Source organism: Pseudopodoces humilis, chromosome 1 (assembly GCF_049639895.1).
Source record: "Pseudopodoces humilis isolate 2021_Gansu_Grassland_sample_001 chromosome 1, ASM4963989v1, whole genome shotgun sequence".
Lineage (NCBI taxonomy): Eukaryota > Metazoa > Chordata > Aves > Passeriformes > Paridae > Pseudopodoces > Pseudopodoces humilis.
Genome location: NC_142200.1, coordinates 105,832,525 through 105,852,767, shown reverse-complemented (window position 1 = coordinate 105,852,767; position 20,243 = coordinate 105,832,525).

The window sequence follows — 20,243 nt, the reverse complement described above, 5'->3', positions numbered from 1 at the left end:
AAGGAGCTTCACCTTCCCGGCTAGAGATGGGAGCAGCATCTTCTTCCTTTTGACTCTTGTTTATTTGCAGAGGTTTAGTCTCTGAAGTTCTTGTCTGTCACCTTTGAACATGAACCAGTCAATAGATCTGCATAGCATAGCAGAACCAAGTAAAAGCTGAGGCTGGCAGGGACCTCTGGTGATTGTACAGTCCAATCTTTTGTTGAATGCAGGGCCTTAAATTGAGTTATGCAGGTTCATGTCAAATCTTGCCATTTCCAGCAAGAGAGATCTTATAGGACAACCTATTCTAATGTTCATTTTTTCTCATGTTTCACAATTTTTCCTTATCATGTGGCATTTCTTCCAAAATAATTTGCATCCATTGCTTATTTTTTGTCCCTATGCATTCTTGTGGAAGTACTTTCTGTCTTTTCTCTGTAATTACATTTCAGGTATTGGAAAAGTATGATTAGATTCTCTCAAGATTTCTCTGGGTTGAACATACCCAGTTCCTTCAATTTTTTTTATATCTGTCAAGTCCTACTACACTCTCATCATATTGATGGTCCTTCCCTCTCCAAGTTTTTAGTGTCTTTATTGAAGTGAGGAGACTTAACCTTGACCTAGTGTTACAGGTGTGCCCTAACAAGTGCCAAATGGACTGGAATAATCATAGCCCTTGATTAGCTGATTGTCCTCTTGTTGGTGCAACCTGTGACAACGTTTGCTTTCATTGCTGCAAGGGCACCCTGCTGAGACACATCCAGGTTTCCACCCATCAGGACCACCCAAGCTGTGCCTTCAACTGCTGTGTGGGATTCCTGCATCCCAGGTACAGCATTTACCATTTATCTTTGTAAAACGTCATGCAGGCCTTGTTGGCTTGCTTTTTTTTTTTTTCACACTGTTAAGGTGTCTCTATGAGGAGGCTCTTTCCTCCTCTCCCAGTGTGGTGTCATTTGTGCACTTTGTGCATCATGATGTACCCTGCCAGGAGGGGCTCTGGGATGCTCAAAGGTAAAGGTTCAGTTGTCTGAGTGGACAGGCAATACCCAGTTGGGTCAGAGCTGTATCATGTGCTACTCAAGTGTGAATTTAATGCTCAACTTCCCTGAGAACTGGGAGAAGGAAGAGAGCTTTTTGATAAAAGCATAAATAGCCAAATAGGTTTTTATTTTAAAATCTGACATAGAGTTACTCTGTTTTGCAAAACCAAAATAGTGTTTGATAGAGAATAAACTATATTAGTGTAGCTTTCAGAAAAACTAAAAAAGTATGCCGTTTTTCAGCTGCCTTTGTAAATGTACATAACGTCAATCTGCTGTCAAATACTTCTAATCATAAAAAGAGAGAAATGATGGATGGGGAAAACAGCACTTGGACAAGTTATAATTTGAAGACCAAGGAAAAAAAGTCACTGATATAAATAGATTATGTGCCCAGAATAGACCAAATAAGTGAAATCTGAATTTAAAAAAAAAAAAAGATCCCATAACCAAGTATATGTTTTTGCAAATAAATCTCAATCTTTGCACAAAAAGTGAAGCATTCTCGAGTTAATAGCATAATAGGAATAATATCATTAGGAGTGTTACTTTTCACATCCTTCTAGAAGAGAACAAGAGAAAATGAGTCTATATATTCAAGCCTGCTTGTGTCACTAATTGTTTCCTTATTGTAAATTCAATCTGATCTGAAAGGATGGTAACCTTAGTGGTAATCTTAGTGTTAGGTCTGCATTTTGTCAGAATTGCTGTATCTGTTTTTGGAGTCTTTGGAGTGTATCTGGTGTGTCCTCATTACAGGCTGAGTGTCCAGCTGAATGAATGGTACATGTTCCAAAACCCCAGGCTCCAGTTAATGCATGGCATCTTGAGATATTTACTGCTTAAATTGCAGATAGGTAGCCTGGCTATTCTCCTTTCTTTCCTTCTTTCTTTCTTTTTTAACTCTGGATGATGTGTGTGGACAGCAAGCAGGCTGTTGTATTGCCAGATGGCATCTGACTGCCTACATCCTTATCACTACAAGAAGACTGCAACTTTGTTAAATGAAAGGAACTGGTTAAAAAGAAAGAGAATTATTATGCATTTGGAGGAGTAAAACAAGGTTAAATACAATATGACCGTGTCATAATTATTGAACTAATGATGCAATAAAATCTCTCTGCGAAATCTTCAGAGTGGGAGAAGAGGGAGATTCTAGTACATCACAAGTTTAATATGGAATGAGAAACACTAATACATAGTAATTGTTCTGCAGCCATCTGTGCATAAGCTATATTTTTAATCATGAATTTATTTGCTGTGGGACTAGTCATGCACGAAAACACTCCCTCTCATCTATTTTCAGAACAAAACCATGAGACTTATCAAATGTTTAACACTGATGCTTTGTGCTTAAACTAAAAATTCCTGCTGTTGTTGCTTTCTTCTTCCCCAGCAGATTTCATTGCTGTTTTCTACCTCTCCTTATGGGCAAATTTTATAAAGGTTTTTGGTTGCTTTAAGAGACTTGCTGTTCTAACAATAATTTGTTAGTCATGGTCTCCTTGAAGTTTCGAATGCCTTTGGATAAAAGTAGATTTGAAGCTGGTATGAGATTAAAAATTCCTGCTAAATGTAATTTGATAAAGAAAAAACACAGTCTGACTTACTGAGTGTAATAGTGATTGCTCAAACAATCCAGCAGCTTCTTTTCCATTAACCTTAATAGGCACACAAATTCCTGCTCTTTTTTTCTGCCCCAGATTTATCTGCAGCTCTTCAGAATGTTTCTCTCCATTGGCTGGATGATTGTCAAGACTTCCCAAAGCGTTCCTGCCAGAGCAGCCTTCTGCCCAGCTGGAGGACCTACGTGGCACAGATGCACTGTGGCATCTCTGCTTGGAAATGTGTTAACGTGTTTGTCTTTTTCACAGAAATATGTTCTTCACTGCACTGCATTTTGTTTTTAGAGGAACATCATGGGCCTGCTTCTCACCTCATATGTGCTAACAGGTTTAAAATATACCTTTAAGGCCACTGATATCTATCTGTTTTGCAATGAAACTGGAGTTTTGAATTATAGAACAAAACAGTAAAATTCTTCTAAATACTAGATTACATGTATCAGCTATTTTAATTTAAGAATAGGCCGTTTTTAAGGCTTATTCTTAAGTTAAGGCTTGGTAAAATACCCCATAGGCAGTAGTGAAAGGCATAAACAGTGACGAGTATGTTTATGAGATGGGTGGTAAGTGTATTTTATCTACATGCTGGATCTTTTCCTCTATCTTTGTCTTCAACAGAACTTTAAATAATTGTAACAAAGTGTCAAAAAAAGATTTTTCCCTGAGAAGTACTAAAAATATCTACAGATCTGTCACGTTGCCACTGCCTTTCATACTGAAAGAAGAAATCTTAAGAAGAGAACTCTGAAGGATATGAACAGGTATGCTGAAGGATCATATCTCTCAATGCTGCTTTTCAAGCAGCTTTCCTTGTTTCTGGTGGAGAAAGAGGGTGATGTCAGGGTTGTCTGTGCTGCTCTTGTACAGTACTGCAGCTTCCACAGATGAATGACATGACCTGAGCAAGCCTGAGAAAGCTGTTGCAAAGGGTATTGAGAGAAAAAGTACTGTCTCATCTCTCAGCCCTAGTACAAAGAAGATGTTTATGCAGAAGAATGAATTTTCTACCAGAAAGACTTTAATGATCACAAAGTTATATACTCAGACTCCCAGTCTCAAAAGGTAATGGCGATGTTTTTTGAAATTGTGAAATTTTTTCTTTACTTATTTGTATTTGCAACCAATGAGATGATAATGAAGTGTCTTACAGTCTTTCTTTTCTGCCTGATCCATTTGCAACAAGTAAATAACACAAGGTAGACATGCAGTTTTTCTCTGTGCTTACTGGCTATGGCTCAGTCACTGCTGCTTCATAGAACACTAACGATAATAAAGGCAGTGCCTTATAAACAGGATTTATGTCTGACCAGGTCTAGATTTTTGTTGATTTTTTTATTTATTTTCAGGAGAGTAATAGTCTGGCAAAGCCCCTGAAAGTCAGTATAAACAACTACACTGAAAGGAAAAATGTCCCTGACTTTTTAAAGTGTACAAACAGAATTTTAACACAGGATGTTGCAGACCATGTTATTCACAAATTGTCTCTGTACACTCTCAAAAGCTAAACAAGAACACCTACCTTTTATCAAATGCAGAGTTTGTAATGTTCAGCTTAAGGGGTTTTGGTAGTTACCCTTGGTAGGTGTGAGTGTTAGGGGGTAGTTTATACCACAGTTCTTGCTCAAGGTTTTCTTTTATCTAGTGATACAAACTTGTGTGCAAATAGGAGTGGAAGCAGACTGTCTGGCTTTCTGCATTGCACTTGGAAATGGATTTGTCTGAGGCACCAGGATGTCTGACTCACAATCAGCCCTTGTGAGGACTCAAGGTACAATTATCACTGATGGCATTAGAAAGCACAATTGAACCGTGCAGCACCACACTGCCCCCAGCTCATTCAAACATTTAATTTATGATGGATAACTTGGCTGCAACTCCAAATTCAGTTACCTAGGAGGAGTTTGCTGGTGGTGCACGGGGCTAGATCTGTTTACACTGGATGTGGAGGGTGTGTATTTCATCGTTCTTAGGGCTTCCTTGGCTCATCACAGGAGTAGGGAGAGATGAATCCTACCAAGTTGTTAATGAGCTCAGACTAAGAGGGGATGGAAAAGAAAGACTTTTGATTTGTGTAGTTTTAAATGTTAGGTGCAGAGGAATTCTGAAGCCTGTCCAGAAGACTAAGTGGCTTTCCAGATACTTAATAGACTACCTACAGTTAAACTGGGGTATTACCATGTGCTGATTGGAAACATAAAAATCTTGTCTGTGTTCACTAAAGTCATCCATTATTGTCATCTCCCCATAATAGTGTCTTGAATAAATGAAATCACTATAAAAGGAGGGGAAAAAAGATTACAGTACTACATGTTCTGTTTTTTGTTAGACACCTTTGAGGTGGGAAAGATGTTAACAGATAGATCAGGGGATGGTTTATTTTAATATGGGCCTTTGGCAATTAAAGGAGTGCAATATCTCCTTTCATAGAAAGTGAAGACATGCCCCAGACTTATTCCCCTCTCCCCTGTGAAGTTTGGGTTCCCACAAGATGTCTGTTAAATATCATGTGGAAGAGCTGCTGTGTTCTGCTGTATGGGAACACAGCTGTTTGTTCCCTATGTAGAAAACTGGATGAGAATCACGGACATCTGCTGGAAATGGAAGGAGAGTGTTCAGTGAGAGGGCAATGTACTATCCAAGGGCTTTATAGCTCCTAACATCTGAGATTTCTATTAGGAAGGATTATAATATTGTGATGGGACTTTTAAAGGCGTTTATAGGTTGGATGGCTCCCTTCACCACTTGAATAGTTTGCTCAACATAGCCATCAAGCCATAGGAGAGTGTCTCTCCAGAGCAGAGTGTCCATTTCCTGTCAGCTTAGTTCATTCCTTATTAATGAAACAAATTTGGAAATCTTCTCTAAGGAGAAGGTCTGAAACTTGATCTCCATTGTCAAATCTTACTGGAAAAAATAAAACAAGGTAATGTCTATTTTATAAAGATTTGACAAAATGCCCACAGATGACCTTTTATCCTCTATTCAAAGGCATCATGAATGAGAATTTTGGAGGCATAAGTTAACTGAATGATACTTGTAGTATATGCTGCATCAAAGTCTATACTAATACCTCTAGAACCGCTGGTCATCTCTTATAACCTGAAAGCTGCAGAATTATTTCATAATCAGACACTAATTACACAGAAAGGAGGGTGGTTGTCAGTGCATAGGGCCAGGGATAGTCCTGGGCTCTGTGGATGGACTCTGGTCCCATTAAATTTGTAAGAAGGCCTTTGACAGTTATAAGTGACAAGTAGAGCTCTCCCAAACAATTCCTGAGCAGGGGCCAGAGGCCAGCTTGGGCCAGGGGCCACTCTCAGTAAGGACTGTCTTGCTTTGGAGGGTGGGAGAGATCAAGAGTATAAGTGTAGGTGCTCCTTTGCACATTAGACAAGCTGGTTTTAAAATATTAGTAGACCAAATAGTATTTTAAAACTTTCTGCCAAATGTATGTTCACTTTTGTCTTGGATAATACTAGTACTAATACTAACACTAAATACCTAATACTACTACTGCTGCTGCTAGTACTACTATTTTATTAATATAGTTATAATTAATATCAAGAAATAAGAATAAACTATTATGTAAATTTCAGTTACATTATAAGTCATCCATTTTTCTTCTTAAATGTAAGAAATGCTTCAAGAAATGCTATTTCTAACCACAAACCAGGCTATATTAATTTGCTCATTTCTTTGTTCTGACATTACACCTGCACTGCACTCTTTAGGGAATTGCTTCCTCCCCTCAAGCAGCTTATTGAAATGCTGCCTTGTGGCACAAGATATTGCAGTATTTGGGTAAAAAAAAAAAATACCTTACTAGGAAATAGTTTTGCTGCCGTTGAGCTGCTTGTTGTCCCATTCCCTGACATCGGTTTCACAGGGTTAAGCAGTAACATTTCTCTGCATGAACCAATGTTGAATTTCTTATTTGTTAACAAAGATTGTGAATGTGATTTGAAACATAAAGATCCTGAAGTGCAGATTTCAGCTACTTTTGCTCTTTTTTTTTCCAGTGTTTCTTTTTTTTCATGATTTTGGTGTCAAGGCTGTGTTCAGTGCTTCTGCAGACATCAATTGTGATGTGCCCTTCATGTATACTTCTGAATCATTTTAGTACATTTTTTTTTTCCTGGTTTTTATTTTATTCAGCAGGTAAAAGACTGATTGAAAGAGGAAATCTAACTCTGATCAGTTTAAGCATCTCTTGGTTCTCTAGAGATTAAAAGATTGTGTGTTTTGTTAAACTTTCAGTAGCCAAACTATAATGTACCAACTTTCCATATCCAGAAATCAATTTACTAGAAGGCACATATAGGACACTCTACTTAGATTTCCTTTTGACTTGTCAGTAAATTCCTCATTCTTTCAGACATTTCTTTACTCTTCGAGCAATTTGTTTGTTTCAGCTTTTTCTGGTATTTGTAAGTATTAAATTGAATTGAAGTATAGAATCCTTTCACGATGAAGAAATCCTGCAGATTATTATTTCTTGGCAGTTAAGGAGGTTATAAACTTCTAACCCATCTGTCTAGACCAGTATGCCTGATTGATAAATCTTGGAACAATGAAGAATGTAATATTTTTACCTAGTTTCTATGTCTTTTTGCTTTTGTGCAACCTGAAAGATATGTCAGAGAGAGAAAGAAATAATTACAATATCCAGGCAAAAAGAATATACATGTTGAATGCATCTTTTTAGGTGGGAAAATGCTGCATATCAAACTTTTATAGCAAGAGCATTTTTACCTACAGCTCTCCTTATTGTGAGAGCTTCCTGTAAATTTCCTATCCCTGAATTTTCTTCACTCAGCTAAAGTCTTTTACGTTTACCATCACAAAAAAGTATTTCTTCCTCTGTTGGCTAGAAATGGGATCCCTGTCATACCTTTAGTGCAACGTGCCAAGGGTATAACTCACAGTACTAAAAGGGTTCCGTGCCATAGGTGATGAGCAGGGTCATTTTCCTGTGTGTCCATAAACACCCAAGGCCATTCAGAGTAGATGGAATAAGCAGCTGCCTCAGAGCTTCTCCTGGGCTGTGGGAGCAGCAAGCCCAGCAGCATCTGGCTTTACACACAAGTCGTATCCTTCAATCATCTACTTGAGTGTTTTATATTATTATCTATGAAGTGGGTGATCAGCACACATAAATGTATATTCTGAGGAGAAAAACTGTAACTATAATTATTGCTTTCATAGGTCTGTAATTTCTGTAAGTGGATATTTAATCTGACATAAGAAACCCCAAACTGTAGAAAGTGTGTGTCTATTGGAGACATAGGCATTGAGAGAGGAGGAAAGATGCTGTAGCTGTTGAACTACATTTCCTACACTTCCATTCACTGCTACTGTAGTCTTTGGGTTTATTTAATTTTAAATAGAAATAAGCAATTGTACTGGGTGGATTTCCCCCCCAAAACTGACAACAGAAATTTGGCAGTTGACAGTATGCTGGCATTTTAAACTGATCTTCCAGCCCCAGGTGCACAGTCTCCAGTTGACAAGTTGAATGGTTGCCAAGAAATACAGCTGGAAGGTACCTGCTGTTACCATGCTGCATGTGCAAAACCAGATGGGGACGTGTGCTTTTGGAAACAAGTGTCTTTGAGCCCACTCATTATTTTCTGCTAGCCAGTACAGACAACTTCTGGGTGGCATCTTGCTGTTTGTAAGTCTGACTACTGCCAACTTCACATTTTTCTTCTCTCTGGTGGTGTCTTGATTGCCTATTTCCGGTCAAACGGGAGTTGAGTTAAACTAAGCCTTTTTAAGACTCAGGTTCTTGTCAGAATGGGACTATTCTGAGAGAGAAAATGTCATCTGTCTATGCTTTGCTATCAATTGACTTTTCCACAAAGCCCTAAGGCATGTCTGCTTAACACCTGCAAAATACTAATTATAAGGCTTTTGATACTCAGTGACTATTTTAACAGTGCACACATTCACCAAACGTTTAATTAGAACTGTTTTAGTGCAAATCCCTTGGTCACAGAAAGAGTTCTAATGATCCTTGTCAAATTAAAGGAAAAGCTATTACACTGTGCAAATATGACAACATGATTGAAGTCCCTCCTGGAAATGCAGCAGGGAAAACCACTATGTGTTTTATTATGGCATCTACATTTTAACATATAATATTGTTTCACCATAAATTTTTTGATTTGAGAAGCTTTTCATAATATGCAGTTTTGCAGAATGTTGATTTCCGATGCTACCAAGCTTTGGAAACAATTACACAAAGTAAAATTTATATCTATCCATTGTACTAATCTTAGAACACATCCAAAAGCATTTTAGATGACAGTTATGTATGCAAATGTTGATAAACTGCCACAGTTTACTGTGCATTTTACTGTTGTTATTGTCTCACTCGCATTTACAATGTTAAAGTGCCCGAAACGCCAAACTGAGATTTTGGGGAACAGATGAGGAAACTCCTTGATCTTCATGAAACTGCTCTGTAATGCTGTCATTAAACAACAAAAAGTGATGCTATGCAGCCATTTAATAGATAAATTTAGACTTGCCTAAGTCATCATTTCTTTCATTTCATCTAACTGAATGTACCAGTTTTCTTGACCTTCTGTTCCATGCTATGTAGTTATACTGTTTTAACTGCTTTAGTGGTCCAGTAAAACATTCTGGGTGGGAACTTGCATTGGATTTGTCTTGCAGTAAGTTTGTCAAGACTTGAACTTGACACAGAACTATTCTTGGTCAAACATGAGCAAACTTTGATCAATCTTTTGTATAACTTTTTGTAGGAGCTTCCACTAGAAAACCATAGGAAAAAAGATGGCAGCTAATGACCAAATAATTGATGATCCATTATGGAGATTATGGTGGAGACTCAGGATTAACTTCCAAGCATTGTGATTTAGACAAATTTGTTATAGAAATATGTCTACCTGTGAAGGTACAAACCTGTGTGTAAGTGTGGATACAGATGCCAGTATCCCAGTACCTTTTCCTAGTGCTCACTCTTGTGTCCTCCTATGGCACTATAAACTAAGTATATTCTTCTCCATGCCTGCTTAGCATGGCAGGTGCTTCAGGAAACATGGTGTCCCACAGGAATATGTCACAGAGAGGGATCTTCTTCAATCATAATCCCACCAGGACAAAAAGACATAAATACCAGGTGGAAGCAAGGTTATCAAGGACAGGCTGCTTTTCTCACCTGCCTCTCACGGGGCCATGTAATAGCCATGTCCATTTGCACCCCAGATGGGGAAAGAAGTAATATCCATGCACTCCTGCTATACCTCTTGCTCACCCACCAGCAGCTCTCTCCTTTGGTCAGTGTTGCTTTTCTTTGGGATTCATGGCTTCCAAAGCAGATGGGTGTGAGGAAGATTTGCATTGTGTAGGAGGCTGAGATACCAGTGTAGTTTTGAAGACAGAAAGGCCTGGTCCAAGTCTAATACCTTTCTGCTGCCGTTCCCCTATTTGAAAAAAAACCACAAGATTTTCTTTCTCTCTTTTATTATTTACTTGGTTTAGGGGGAATTATATATCCTTAAGGAATTATGTGACTGATTTTAATTATCTGAGAAACAAACAGCTGCCTCCTGCATGCGGCAGAGTTAGTTATGTGATTCAGGAGAAATCCCTGAAGTCCCAGTTTTGCTGTTCCATGACTGCACCACATACACCTCACTGCCTTCACTGCTGGGGGACTTCCAAATACATGGCAAAGGACCCAGAATTCCCTGTGCTTTCTGCATGGCTTTCTGCATGGCAAGACACGTGACAAGCATCCCATCTGGGATGAAGGAAAACATGCCACCCGTTTGCTCCTGTCTTCTCAAACAGGGGCTGTGCAGTCCGGCAAGGTGCCGATCACTTTCTCATCCTCATGAGGCTGAGGGAAGCTGTGAGCACTTGAGAGCACTGAGACATGGCTGGCACTTCATGAAGTGCATGAGAAAGAGATAAGCCCATCACAGCTCTGTTCACATAACCTTCAGCTTTGATTGCTGCAGATACAGATCTGATTTTTTTTTTTAACTTTGAATTTCATACTGCTTTCCAATTTTCATTGAAAGTCAGCACTTCAAGAGAAGCTCCAAGTTTCTCATGCCTTTGGCATTGGCATAATAAATTGGCATAGGCTCTGAATCCTGTGAAGAGTCCCAGAGGAAATTCTAGACTGACATACATCCAAAGGATGTAGGGACTGCCAGTCTGCAGACCTAATTTTGCACAGCAAGTATCAAAATGCCACTGTTAGAAAATTGTGTGGAGAAGTCATTACCAGATACTGTGATAAATCACACTCCCTTTGGTAATTTTAATGCAAACTTTTAAATCAGTATGAATCTAGTGGTGACCCTACCACATTGCTGGTGATATTTAAAATACTACCTTCATCTGCAGTCCTTGCCTGAGCCTGTTTTCTACAGCGTTTGATTCTGCACAACAACATATGGGACTGGAATGCTGAGTTTGACACTTGCCAGTCAAAATCCCCTTGCTGCCATCACCTGTAATGATGCTACCTGTCAGCCTCTCCTTGCTCTTATGTTGTCTCTGGTGTACATTGCAGAACACCCCAGCAGTGCTCACTGGCACGGAATAAACAATAAAATGATCACCACTCTTTGCAGCCAGACTGGCATGTTCCCTGTGCCATAACATTGCAAGGCTATGCCATTTTGAAGAGACAGATTTGTTCCTGGAAGGATCTGAGGAGTGGCAGAGCTGAAGCTGGGGATGAGCAGGACCATATGGGCAGGAACAGGAAATGATGTGCCAAAAATTGTGGATGCAGCATCGTTCTCTTTTGGCAGCATGGAGCCCCTGTCCTGGCTTTGCTGCCTGCTGATCCCTGGCCTGGGGGTGTGCAGTAAGTGCCTGAATCTCTGCAAGGCAGATAGGAGGGCTGTGTAGCCCGAGTGGGAAGGAAAGGCCCTTTCCAGCAGCAGCAAGTGTCAAACAGTCTCAATTCATTCAGCTGGTGGTCTTGAACTTACCCCAGATTCTCCCTAGACTCCAACTATGTCATTCTCTTAAATGAAACAGATCTGCAACAACTCTGAGCTCAGCTCCAATAAGCAGCTCTCTGTTTTCCATCACAGGAAATCTGTGTCCCTGCTTCCTAATATGTGTATGTACATTGCATAGACATCTGTCAACTGCATATTCATTATCTCACTGCGTCACATCTGTCAGGCAGATTCAATTAAGTGAACACACTTCCATCTCCAGCGAGACTTTTTGTGCATGCAAAATGCATCAATGCCAAATGAGGCTTTGGTAATCAGAAAAATGAGCAGAATGAACCAGGGGGAAAATGAGAAGTCGACAGAGTTTGTTACTGTTTCCAGGTTCAATGATGGAAAGACTGTGTCTCCAGGTGTTTGGAAGTGTTTGCAAATACTGGGCTGTACAAAGTTGTGCAAAGAGAGGATGCTGGAGGCCAATCAGACAGTTGGAAGCATTTAACTGTTTATTATCTGTCATTTCCTTCTTTTGGTAATTCTTAAAATAAATGCAGTTTAATCTTAGAAGCTTCCTCTATTAATGACTAAGCGCTGTCCATCCTTTTGAAGTCTGAAGTGCAGGCATGTTTTTGGGTGCATGTGTATTTGATTTTCACACTTCACAGTTCAGTATTCTTACAAACCATCGTTCATGTACGAGGTTGTGCTCTGCCTCCAGAATCCTTTTCCAGATGACATGCAAGTGAAAACCTCACAGGGAAATGCATTGCAGGAACAAGGCTCCCTCCTCTTGAATCGCATTCAGCTGAAAACATGATATGAGAAACTTTGCCACCTGGCTGAGCAATAATCAGGTGTAGGATCACCCAGGGAGTGCGATGGAGACACAGCAGCATGCACAAGGTGCCTGTGACGAGCAGCAATGCAGAAGTGTCTCTCTACACCTCCAGCAATCTCCCTGCTGCTCGGGGTAGCCACTGGTGCTCGCCCCAGAGCAAGGCAGAGCACCTTGGGACTACTCCAGCTTGTAGCAGGTAGGCAACGTAATGCCACGAGTTCTTACTAAATTAACTTCTGCCTTGAACTCTGAAATGAAGGAAATGCAGCCCTGAATATCTGAGGAAGCAAAAGAACTAACAGGAGTCAAACGCTCAGCTCCCAGGTGGATTTTATATGTTTTGCATAACTGCCTGTGCTCAGTGTTATTGCTTTGGACCTTGAATCCTAGCAGGGAAGAAATTCAGGTAGCAATCCCTGATTAGGAATGACCAAGACCTGTAGAAAATATGAAGGCAGAATTTTGTATTAGGAGATTCTGGAAAGAAATTTACATTGTCAAGTCATAGAATAATTTAACTCTGCTGAAGTCTAACAATTTGCATAAGTGCAATAATAACATAATTATTTTTAGTGGAACGATCAATCCTAAACTGCCTTATATTCAGGCTGGTTTTAAATATCTTTCTTGGCTTGGCTTCTATGTGAACAAGATAAAGATGCCACATTTCATTAATTTTTAAATTTAATTTATTTAATTAATTAAATTTAATTTACCACAGCCAGTTTTGTGTGTTGAACAGTCTAACTCAAATATGGATGGTCTAAAACTCTTTTTTAAAACTAATTTTAAGATCTAGAACTGACAGGAGGTTTTCGTTTCAGTGCTGCCTAGTGAAAAAGAATTTTGAGGAATCTAATTATAATGCAATCTTAGTATCCTTCTAGAACTAGATAACTATTCAGATGCTGGCACAGTAACTTAATTAAACAGTTTCTCCCAGTGGATCAGTCATGAAAAGATTGCTAATATCCAGCAGAAACATTTCTTTTGAAGAGGAAATTTTGTCTGGCACATTCTTACCAAGAAGATTCTCCACTCAGCTGGGACTGGGGACTGAAGGGCAGCGGGATCTCCTATTGCAGTAACAGTGCTGTGTCAGGAACCCAAGCAGTGTAATCTGTGGTGGTCTCCTTTTAAAAATCTTTAGTCCTGTGGTATCTGGTGCAATATTTCACAGTGTTATTTTTAAAGTTCTAGAAGATTAATTCATGTTATTATATGAAAATCTCAGTCACAGAAGAAGGAAAATGCCTGTTTTAAAATTATGATAAAACTTGAAGTCTAAAAATGAGACCTAAAATCATTACCTGAACCAGAGACTAACAACTGCACTCCTTTCCAAGATTTTACCATTTTCAAATATTCACACTTTCCAGAGCTCTGTCAAATTTTATGGGAAAAAAAAATATTCAAGATAATTTAAAAAATGAGAGGTTATCAGTACTACCAGTTTTATCTCATCCAAATCACAGTTGGCAGAGCTCTTGCTCCTGAGCATATGTAGGGTTATGCCAACCCACCCCTGCCTTTTTGCTGTGGCACAAAGGTAATCTCACTAAAACATCCACCTGCCAAAAAGCTCAGAAACACTGAATCTCCAAAAGGAAACAAAACTATTGAACAGACTTGTCCATGGCCCAGCTGTTCCGTGGTACCTGGGAGCTCTTGTCCTTCTTCTCCCCATCTCTTTCTGCTACAAGGCTCTTATGAACGTTCACAGGAACTTTTAAACACAGCTCAGTGCCCCGGCGTTGGTTCCATGTTCATCAGGAGAAAGAGATGTCCCATTTTCAGCTGTGATTTTTATGTATGCAATTTATTATTAGGTAGTTTCAGAACAAGCATAAGAGACATTTGAAATCAATTTAAGTACCTGCAACAATTTGAGCTAAGGTGTTTTGACATCACTCTCAGCTTCTTCTGTGTCTTCACAAAGTTTAAAGGCTTAAAATATGAAGCTCAAGTGTTTGTTTGTTGTAGGAATATGCATGTGTTGTACATACACTCATTCTTTTATGTCTGCAGCTGCAGCCCTGTGTAAATTGCTGTTTCTTGAATTTTCCCATTCATGGTCATGGTGGTAGATAACACATTTCCTTTCTGGAGGGCTAATTAAAATCATCCAAATTCTGAACAGTTAATTTCTAGGTAGTCTTGAGGCAGCTGCAACATCTACAACCAAAGAAACACTCTTTGCTTGAATAAATGGTCCGTATGCTCTTTGATATTTTATCAGGCCAACGTGGGAAAGGCAGATGTTTAACACTCAGATACTGCTCTCATGGATGGGGTTCATCTGGTCCCTGCTGAAATCAAGAGGATTCTGCTTAATTTGTGAAAACGTGAGATTAAAATCACAGGAGGGGGTAAGTGAGGCAGTCAATTCAGTATTTTCTTTTGGCAGAGCTCTTCTCTGGTGGCAGTTCTTGCTGTATGCATGGTGGGGGGAAAAAGGTTGTGCTGTCAAAGCAGTTCAGGGATCCTGACAGCCTTCGTATCTGGGCTTAGCACTTGGATTTCCATGGCTGCTTCAAAGTAGGAAGAATACCTGTAATCAGAAACTTCAGCTACACATCAGCTCTTTTGTTCTGATTTTAAACCTGCCTTTTGGGAGAGGGTTTCCACAGTCTGTCTCCTTTGGCAGATGATTTGCTTCAGTGAAACAGCTGCCTTGTTGCAAGTGAAAGAAAAGATTAACAGGAAAGTGCACATATTTAATGTTTAAATTTAGTTTTTTAATTTTAAAATGGGATTTTTTTGTGAATCCTGCTTGCATGTTGTCATGACATTCCTGTCATTTCATCAGTCTGTTTACTTCATGCTCCTCTTTTGATAACAGTAAAAATACTTCTTCTAAGTAAATACATCTTCTAAGCTCTTTCTCCAGCTTAGAAGACCACCATATTTTTGTTTTATTTTCCCCTCTCTGTCACAGCATAAACAGGAAACAGCCAAGCTGTTGAGTGGCCTTCCTTCTAGTGCATAGTTTCACTACTGTTTTTTCCAGCACTGCAGCTGAGAGAAGCCCAGTTGCCATTCCTTTCTTTAGCATCCTGGCAGGAACAAATTGCTGTGAGTCCAAGGAACAGATTAATATTCTTCAGTTTAGCATTTAAAAGCTGGGTGTCCAGATTGAGTTTTCATCTATACTCTCTCCTTTGGCTAGGCAGAGAAAGGAAATTTTCAAGGTCATCCAACACATCCAAGAGGAGGAGAAAAATTTTCTATAAAACTTTATCTTTCCTGAAAACCTGGTGTTTTTTAGTCTGGAGGTTGCATTTCTTATCAGGGTAGCATTAGCAGGATGAATGTTTGTTCTGCTCAGTAGCCAGCATCTCCTGGAAATGGAGATGTTCAGTTCCTTCAGTCCCCAAATGAAGCCTTGTTAGGCTAGATCTGTCTTAGCTGAAGGCAAAAGAAGAATAAGGGAAAACTATTTTGTTTACTGCATTACTGTAAAAATAAACCCTACCTCAGAGTGATAGAACAAAAGAGGGTTTAAGATTTTCAGTTCAGGTTTCCCCTGAACTTGCACCACTACATTCATCAGTGCAATCAATATAACAATTTGTATGAACTCAGCAGCATCACAAAAATCCCTGCACATCAGAGCTCTTTAGCCTTGCCCTCTTCTTATCTAAGCGGAGTATTTAATTTTTATCACTATATTTTGACATTGATACACTTCAACACTGCTTGTAGTTTCAAATACAGACTACTAGAGATGATAAATTTGGTGGGCAAGATTTTAGTTTTTCCAGAAGATTTGTTATTGTACAATAAAAACAATTCCAGGCAATATTGATATATTAAAGTACTACTTCAGTACAGTGTAAGAATTGGATTTCCTTACTGGGATGCCTGTAAGAAATGGGATTGATTGTTTGAGGCTGACAATGAAGCATAAAACACAAAAATAGTAAATCGGATAGTCTGTTTTACAGGTCTCTTGAGGTAATTCCATCTTGATACATGAATGCCTTGACTGTGAAGACACAAAAAGTAGAGTCAAATCAGCAGATCTCCCCTTGATGAGGCCACAAATTTCAATCTAAACTATTGGAGAAAAAGTTGCTTTGGGGATAATTTACTTTTGGCAGGAACACTGCAGACATAAAGCACTGATAAAGCAGGAGTGTTAGCCATGGAAGGGTCAAGTCAGGAGACCAGTGGGGTAAAAGAAGACACTTGGAGTTTTTATGTACAGGTCAGCAGGAAAGCTGTACGAGCAGAAGTGCAGGCAAGTAAGGAGTAGCTGCATAGCGCTCTCAGTTCCCAAGTGTGCAGCACAAGAATACTTAATCTGTCTAAATGCTGCTCTGCCACTTGTAAATGGGAGATAGTTTAGTTTATATATCCCTCCCTGAGGTGTGAATTTGGACTCTCTGAAGGCTGTGAGCTATGTGCACTGGAAATGTCTTGGGTGGATTGTTTTTAAAAGCCAAGGTAAATGCAGAAGTAGTCAAGTAAGCTGCTAAGTCTCTGAAAGGAAACATATCTTCATTTTATGTATTTTTTTTCCCCGAATACATTGAATTCCTTCTTTGTTTTGTGTTGCAGCTTATACTGTGGCATATGCTTTACTGATTACAGTAAGCTGAACCTGCAAAATTCATTACCTAACAGAGGAAGGATATTTACAGCAAAAGTAAGAAACCTGGAATGAAAGGACAGATATCCAGGTTAGTTTAAAATAAGTCTCACTGCAAGATTAAATTGATTGGGAAGTTCAGAGAACAAATCTGAGCCTACTTACTATCAAATCCATTTCAAAAGGCTGGGGTGAATTTTAAGAGTTCAGTCTCAAAGCTTTCTGTTAGGGTTTTAGAGCTGTGCAAATATTGGAGGCATTTAATGTTTTTAGGCAGGACTCAGTGGACTGATTCCTTACTGACTAGATGATCAACAATTGTGAGCTTTAATCTGGATTTGCAGATGGTTTGGATGTGCACCAAACCATCACAGCAGTGTGTTGGTGGTTACTGTTCTGAAGAAAAAATAGTGTGGCCATTTATGTCACCTGTACTTGCATTCATTGAGTTTTGAACCACATGGAAGTGTTTGGTGCTGAACTCTTCCGTTATAAAATGTGGTAGTGTTCTTTGATGTCGGGGCAGGGAGGAGAGGGATGGCTCTTTGGCAATAGTGAGAGAAGCTAACCTGATGTTCTTCCAAGACCAGATCCCTAAAAATTTACAGTGCCTATAGGTCATTATGGCATAGCTGGAAGTACTGTGAGAGGCTGTGCATTGCACTCCCAGGACAGTAGCTACAGCAAAACTGCCAACTGAGTTCTCAGCTCCTTCTTAAAGAAAGATTAAAACTTCCCTTTCTAACCAATGTGATTCACTAATTAGCATCAAACTGCCTATTAGAATTTCTTTCTCTTGTACTCAGGGTCTTTTAAAATAAGGTAATACAAGCACTGTGCGCTATTTGCCTACTTCTGGGCCAACCTAGCTAAGTGGGCCTCTAGAAATTGCTATAGTCCTGGGGACAAGGTGTGTTTCCAACAGTGAGGTGTTACAAGCAACCCCACTGAAACTTTCTGGCAGCATGGTGTTTGCTGTTCATTAGAAATAATTGCCATTAATACCCACTGAAATATATTTTCTTCTTCCTTTGTCAAGGCTGTATATGTTGGTGTAATTGTAAATTAGGTGAGTTAGAAGTAAACTACCTTTCTCAAGTCATCTGTGATTAGACCCAAAAACCTGAAGGCACGTATCAGTGCTGATAATTAGGTTCATGGGTCCCATATAGCAGTGGAGTCCAGGCAATCTGTCCCACTACAGACATCCCAAGTAGACCACCAGCAGATCATGAAACTCTGAACCATGTCTTAGGGTTTAAATTACACCCTAGAATACTGCAAGGCTATGGCAGGCAGGGTAATTAGACAGGAGGAAAGGTTTGACCTCTCTGCCTTCTTCACTGATTGCTGCATGTCCCAAGGGCACTGGGAGGGGGCAAGGTTTCATTAAGCAAGTTTTTGGTGCTGCTCCATTGCATCTTCACAGCACTAATTTAGAATTTGCTGTTTCTGGCATTTGGTCACTGAAAGGACCAACGGGATCAACAGAAATAGCATCACTTTAATTAAAAATAAAAGTGGTGCTTGGCAGGAAATGCTAATGACTTGTATTCCCTTCAGCCCAGGTTTTAAAGGTATTTAGATGCTTAAAGATACAGGTAGGTACTTGGAAGATTTTTCTAAAGTAGCTATATGTTCAACTCCAATTATTTTTAATGAGACTATTGTGCCTCCTTATTTCAAAGATGTCTGGTAGGAACATGTGTGAGGGCTAAAGCACTGGAGGGCCTTTACAAATCTGCTACGATGTCACTACTGAAAACACGACTTCATTACTTAAGCATCACAAGACTGATTTGCCTTTAAAACCATCTGTAGGTAGTACTGATACCTTTAACATGTTGGTGGGCTTGTGGCATCCAACACTGAGTAACCAAACTGGAAAAAAAATAATGTTTTCTAGCTCCTCAGAAGAATAATAGTATATTAGAGTTATGGTCTGAAATGATGCAAGTGCAAAATGTGGGGGAGGAGGAAGGGGCGTGTGTATCATAAAACATGAGATTTTCTTCTGTGAGTGCTGCAGGGAGCCAAGGTACTTTTGTGCTGCTGTCTGAGGTCAAGTGGACCTCAGGTTTGAGGAATCCCCTTTCAGTGAGTGACCAGAAGGTAGCTCTTGGTAACGTGGTGCCACACATGGGGCATGGACTTGGCTCCAGGAGAAACAGAGTTCTGCCTGATCACAGATACTCTTTGCTGGTCCAACGTCACCTCCCTTGGAAGCTGTTTTGAGAACTCCTGGTGCATGTAGGTACTTGCAAAGAGTCACCTTCATGTGGCAAAAATAGTCAGTGAAATAGGCAAAGAGGCCAAAGAGGCCAGGACGGTCTGGAGGTCCCCACAAGCAGGGACTGTGAGAAGATTGCCTGTGCTCACCCATACCCACGGTTCATTTTACACTCACACACACACGCAGATATGCACACATCCTTTTCTTACCCTGGCACACTCCCTTGCATATTTACCAGTGTGAGTATGAATTTTAATGCTAGAAGAAAGCTGTGCTGATAATGATGCCATTAAATGCTACGGATTCTCAAAAGCATGTTTTTTTTGAATGATAAATGAAGAGCAGTGATGGAGGTGGGGAGAAAAGGTGGTTAAAAGCAAACCGTACTGGTAGAATATTAAAGCATGAGCCTACACAGGAAATGTGTGCTTTGAATTGATTCTAATTCTTTTGGAAGAAGGGAATACTGAAAAAGAAAGTACTGAAATCCAAAACTGAGACAAACATCAATATGCAGTTGAATAATAATAGAAATCATTACAAGGATCAAGTTGGTAATGGCAATTAATGAGATCAAAATCGTGGTGGTGATTTCTTTCATTACTGACTTAATTTTGAGGTGACTCTGAAGCTGCCTGACACATTTTGACCTAAAAAAAATCTTTTTCCCTAAAATAGTGACTGTAATATTTTATTACTGCAGTTAATTACTTAGTCACGAGGTTGCCATGGGTGCAAGATGTCTTACAAAGAGGTGGCAAGGGCTGTGATATTGGTGTATTAGCACTGCATGTACCTGTATGGAGTTTGGTGAAAATTTGGATCAAATACCCTTTTAGTTTTAAAAGATGTGTGCTTTCAGACTAGCTGAAAGAATTTGTGCAGAAGTCAGTGAATAGTTTTATCTGTAGGCAAAGATAAAAATGAAAGCAGGAGAACAATGGCTCTTTTTAAATAAAAGCATTGCAATACGA